The following is a 6,478-nucleotide window of genomic DNA, read 5'->3' on the forward strand; positions in this document are numbered from 1 at the left end:
TATGGTCGCTGATCCCAAGTTGTTCGTTCCAGTAAAGGAAGGGGTTTTATATAAATAGTTCCTTGTCAAATTATAGGCCAGAGTTTTCTAAAGGTAGCCTTCTCTTCTTGAAGCACAATTTGTGCCTACAAAGTTTGCCCCGACTTTTTGCATCTGTGAGTCAGCTGTGGCACCAGTTTAAATACTTGCACTGATAACTATTTGACATACAGGCAGATTAAGAAGCTTGAGACAGAACTACTGAGACTGGTACACACAATTCAGTGTTGTGGGTACAGATGTTGTTATAGCTTTCACATCTCAACAGTTCTGAATCTTAACCATATGAAAATGTACTCCTGAATATTTTTGTCCATATTTTTTTTCTGCTAGAATAGCAAAGCAGAGTGTGCTACTTGAAATTATTTTCTGCCCTTTAAAGCCATCCTATTGAATTCCACTTTTTGGAGATGTCTTCTTCTCAGTTACACTGTGGCAATCTGGATTTGTCAACTGTAACTGGGAGAAAAATGTACTTTTTACATATCTTTCACTAACTCAAAATGATTAAGAACAAATTCTATTTGCAGGCCATATGCTTCTGTCACTGCAGGTTAGAAAGGGATCAGACTGAACTGCATCTGCACAGTTGTGTATTGCCTACAGTCTCATAACCAGACCTCAGAAATCTCTCAACAGAGAATTTGATCCTAAATTAAAACACTGAGGATCATCAATAGGATGAAAATAGGTAATATTGTACGTTTTCCATCCTCATTAAAACAACTCCGTGGTGTGGGAATGCTAGTCCAATAACCTACTGATATCATGCATGCCAGGGCTGAGCCTCTCATAGTAAAAAATCTCAAGCAAACGTAGCTAACAAAAATTTAGCAAATAAGAGCATCTCTTATTAAAGCACTTACAGGCTCTCATCAAGGTTTGGGTCACTAGTTTGCTGTGTGCTGTATAACATATAACAATATGGTAACCCTTGCCCCAATTTATTTGGCCTTTTTACATATGTTCATGATATTGGCATGGCATGAAAAGTGTTGACTGTATGAATATTAATTTTCTGACCACATAAGATTCTTCAACCAAGAAAAAAATGTTAAACATTGTATCTATGGGCTATTCATACCTCGTCTCAGACTGTGGTCTCACATCCTTCTGCAGCTACAGTTCCCATTCAAGGCAAGTAGCATCTAGCATGAAAATAGGTAGACCAAGATGAATAGGCCACAGCTGGAACTTTCAAAAGCCTGAGTCACTTAAGGAGCACAAATCCCATTAGAAAGCCATTCATGTGTACAGTTAGGTTTTCTTCATCTATTTTCCTTATCTATTTCCTTAAGCTAATTTATAGCCTAATAAATTAACCTCTCTTATAGGGCTTGGTTTCAGTAGAACCACACTTGATTACAGTAGATTCCAACCAAATGGGACTTAACCTCAAACAATTATTTGTTTAGAAAGGATTTATAAAGGAAATGTTTCACTGAACCACCACCTCTGGTGTCCAGTTTTTAGGGGATGGTTTCTTTCTTGGCATCTTTATGGGAAGCAATGGCTAATAGGAGAAAAGGGAATTGATCAAAGCTTGAGTTAGCATGGAGGGAATTAGTCTGACTGTGGTTAGGTCAGAAGAGCTCATTCTGGCAGCCAGATGATATTTACTTTTAATTTAAGCCTATCTGGTTTTATGGCTTGTTTTTCATTTTGATCAGTGTTTTATAGGTCTGTGTCCTAATGAACTGTTACTTCTAGTCAACAAGACTGGCTCTGGCAGGCATCTCCTATTGCAAATGCAATTGAAACAGCAGGTGCCTCAGAATTTAGTTACATTGGAATTTGGCTAGGTTCAGTAAGGTTTTCTCTCTACTAACCTGAAAAGTGATCAGCTTTTGTGAACCTAAGTAGTCAAGACATCAGTTTCTTGTATGGGGCCATTTGGCCCATGCCTGTGGGAAAATATAAGTAAAAGGATACGTGCTCTGTGGCTCCCCACTCTTTCAAAATGAACATAAAATCATTAAGATCTTTCTCCAGTCAGAGAAAAGGTTCTGTTTGGCAAAGAACTGTTTCCTCCTTGCTGCCTATTTACTTTCACAGCAAAGTTACCTGTCTTCTCAAGTAGACCCTGAGCTTCAGAACACCTACCAGAGTTTTGCCACATTTGGCTTTGGCCTTCCAGGTTAAGTCAGCCTCCATTTACAGCTGCATTCCAGATGTAATATCAGTTCTGAACTAAAAGTACATAAAAGAATATCAATGGGTACTAAAAATGACTTAAATCATATCACCAGCTTAAATAGTTATTTCTTTCAAATGGCAAGGAGACATAATTCATCACCTTCTTAACATTGCTATTATTTATGTATTTACTGGCTGAAGTATACATAAAGTCTTAAAGGTTTAAAAAGAGCCAAAATTTCTTGGATTGTCTTCTCGGTTGGTCAGGTACACTTGCATATTGGGAATACCCAAACCAATAGGTCAGACCGCTACACTCTTATCAGAGATCTGGTTACCAGCAAAGGTGGGGTTAACTGTTTCCTTAGATCTCTCAGACTGACTGGGCATTGAAGATTCAATTAATCATCATTCCAAAGTAATACAGGAAATTCTTATTTCTATTCCAATAAGCGAACACAAAATAATTCCAGTTATCTTCCTAGTCTTCTGATCAAAGCAGAGCTCTATCCCAGTTATAACAAGGTTTGTAGCTTTAATGGCATTTGAATCTGTTCACGTAAAAGTATATTATAACAAAGCAATCTGAACTTCAAAAATGAAACCTTGGGAAGAAAAAATGCTTGACTGAAAGGTTATAGTTTTATTGCTGAAACAGCTGATCCATTTTGCCAGTTCTTTCTGTCAAATATTGCTATGTTAAGTGCTGCCAAGCAGTGATAAAGACTGGGCTAAACTCTGCTCCCAGACAGCTAAGAACTAAGAGAGTTTTAAAATATAATCTTTTACAAATAAGATGAATTACAGAGCTGTTTGAAATGATAGTACAGTAGCCGTTGTGTCAAAATGAGTGCTGCAGCTAAGAGTCCTACAGTGAAGGTATAATTAGGTTATACTCATGCATATGTTTAATGGTGTTACCACACGTATAATTATCCCATGTGCTATCATCAACTTGAAAAGTCTTTGTAACACATTTGATGAAGACAGTAGCTAGAGGGAAGGTTTTGTTACTGACTGGCCTCTTTCTTTTTGTTTATGCAATAGTGTAAGAATACAAAGTGCCCAAACTTGGTTTAATTGTGGTTCTAATCTCTAACTGTGAAAGAAGCAGCACTGTAAAAGGCATCTTTAAAACAAAACAAAACAAAACAAAAAAACCCACTATGGAAATCACAAGTTACAGCTACAGATAGTATAAAGAATCCTGATACCAGTCCTCAAATTCGGTTCACATATACAAACAGTTAAACTCCAGTCCCTAAATAATCTCAGCTCTTCCCTTTCATTTTTAACTAATGTAGAGCCCAATCCTAACATCCAGTGAAATCAATGTCAAACTTTATTTTGACTGTAATGGAATTTGGAGCAAGCCCTTGTCCTCGTCTTTTTTTTTTCTTGGTTGCATTTTCTGACTTTGCATAATTGACTACAGGTTCATATTGTTTGCTCTACCATATCAAGATTAATGACTCAGTGCAACATGAACAATTCCAGTTTTAATTTAATGGACATATTTTATGACCTGGTGTAAGAGCTATGCCTATTCATAGCATTTGCCTTAAATAATATTTGCTCAATTAGGTGTAAAAGTCTGGAGCTATTCCTATTTGGATGTGTCTAGACACTTGTGTGATAAGTAACAAAGATAACCTTAGACAGAGTAGATATTACTAAAATACCAATATATTTTATGATGCAGTTGGTGTATGAATAAGATCAAGATATTTAATCTTCATATATAGCTTAAAGACACCTACTAATATGTGACACACACACAAAATCCATTTCCATTTTGTAATTGTTGTTCTTTATTTTTATTACCATGGAGACTACAAGTTCTAGTGTTGGCTCAGGACTCAACTGGCTGAGGCAATATAAGCACAGTCCCTAAAAGAAAAGGTAGAGGATTGGACAAGAGAGATAGACACAGGTGTACAAAGAACCAATGAGACAGTATTGATTGTCATGATAGGCAAGAGTTTTTGCACCTCAGTAACTCCACCATTGTCATCTCTGTAACTGTTTATAAGCATAACAAAGAAAAGTCAAGTTTGTTTCTGTGGCCATCATTGAGACTATTTCTGCTTAATATTCTCTGTGTTTGGAAATGCCTCTACCTGTCATTACGATGCCAGATTCCCGTTGCTTTGTACGAAGAGTTCTGTTCTGCCTGGTAGAAGCTTGAGTGTCAGCTAAGGTTTCTGCAAGGCTTTATACTTTTCATGTCTCTACACTACATTTGACCATTTTGTTACATGCGTGTGTGCTTGTTTATTGTACTTTTCAAGATCTTTCATTGTACATGTGCCTTTGAGCAGCCTAAACCTTTGAGGTTTTACCCTGAACTGATATGATTTGACGAGTATTATGGCTTTGCCTATCCAGCCATCTGAGGTCTCCAACCTGTCAAGCCAGCCTCCTACCACAGAGTTAACTTAAGTAATCATGACCCAGGTGTAAGAACCTTAGCTCAGGTGTGAGCAGCCATACTTCAAAGTTTCACCAACTCATTGTATGCTTACTGCTGATGCCCTTATTTGAGGTGTGTCACTAGTACTTCTGGGACATACCATATGTGCTGCCATATGATGAACTAATCTGATTCTTTCCCAGTGAATTGTGAGATAACTGGCCACAGTCCATCCGTCTTGACTTCCAGAGTGTGTTCAGTGTCTGCACCTCTATTCACAGGTTCCAACAATCAGGTGCCATTATTCTAAGATCAATGCCAACCCTGATTCCAGTTCTGTTTTCTGCCCCCAAAATGTTTTTTCCCTTGGTTCCCTCTGTGCTGTAATATAAGACCCATCTCTTTTCCTCTCTAAGATCTGCTCCCTGCACTTTATCGCAGGTGTCTGCACTTTAGACTTTGGAGCCTCCTTCTCTTGCTGGCTGCTTCTTCCTCTCCCTTGGCCCTGGAACTCAGTGCTCTTTCATGCTGTACCTACTACCATACCCAAGTGTAATTACTTAGTAATGAAAGTTTTAATTGTCATCTTATTAACATTTCACTCAACAAGCAAGTTGCATGGTTGGAGGCCACAATACTGGTTTTATTAATTTTTATAATTGGGAGAACTACTCTTTGGTTGAGTGTCAAGATAATGATGAACATGTCTAATACTTGACTGTTTTATATTTTTGATTTCCTGAGAAAAAGATATGTGAATAGCCATGGGGCACTATTATAAAATTGGTAGGAAGCCAATTTGGGTTAAATACAATGTGGAAGAATGTATCTCTTAGTTTCCAAATTCTCAAAGAGGGTCTTTTCCTAACTTGTTTCAACCTCACAAAAATTCAGACAAATCAGTGCCTCTTTCAAATACAGCTTAGAAAATGTTTTTATAATGAAATTCTGTGTGCAGTCTTAATTACTGTGACAAGATGATTGACTTATTGGATAAGGGCAATACAGTGTACTTAGTTTATCTAGCTTTACACAAAGATTTCGCTACTGTAACTCATGGAAGATTCTTGGTCAAATTGGAGAGGATGGAGAGCAATAATCTATTTGGGAGATGGATAGAGAAACTGGCTAAAATGGAGGCCATAGCAGGTTATCAAGCAAATCCCAGGACGTCATTCTCCCACTGTACTTGGCCTTGGTGCGGCCGCAGCTGGAGTACTGCATCCAGTTTTGGGCTCCACATTTCAAAAAGGATGTGGAGAAGCTTGAGAGAGTGCAGAGGAGAGCCACGTGCGTGATCAGAGGTCAGGAAAACAGACCTTATGATGAGAGGCTGAGAGCCACGGGGCTATTCAGCCTGGAAAAGCGCAGGCTCAGGGGTGATCTGGTGGCCACCTATAAGTTTATCAGGTGTGCTCATCAGGATCTGAGGGACCGTCTGTTCACCAGAGCGCCCCAAGGGATGACAAGATCGAATGGTCACAAACTCCACCGCGACCAATTCAGGCTGGACATAAGGAAGAACTTCTTCACTGTCTGAGTCCCCAAGGTTTGGAATAGACTGGCGCCAGAGGCGGTTCAAGCACCCACTTTGAACAACTTCAAGACACATTTGGATGCTTATCTTGCTGGGATCCTATGATCCCAGCTGACTTCCTGCCCTTTGGGCAGGGGGCTGGACTCGATGATCCTCTGGGGTCCCTTCCAGCCCAAATGTCTATGAAATCGATGAAATCTTATGTTGAAAGGTAAATTACTAGACTGGAAAGAAGTGCTGGCTACTCATGTTTCTGAACGACTAATCCTACCTAGGACTTATCCTGTTTTACATTTTACTTAGCAACATTGGTACTGGAACTAGTTGTCATCATGAAACCTGCGATGATACTA

This window comes from Alligator mississippiensis, chromosome 2 (assembly GCF_030867095.1).
Source record: "Alligator mississippiensis isolate rAllMis1 chromosome 2, rAllMis1, whole genome shotgun sequence".
NCBI classification, from domain to species: domain Eukaryota; kingdom Metazoa; phylum Chordata; order Crocodylia; family Alligatoridae; genus Alligator; species Alligator mississippiensis.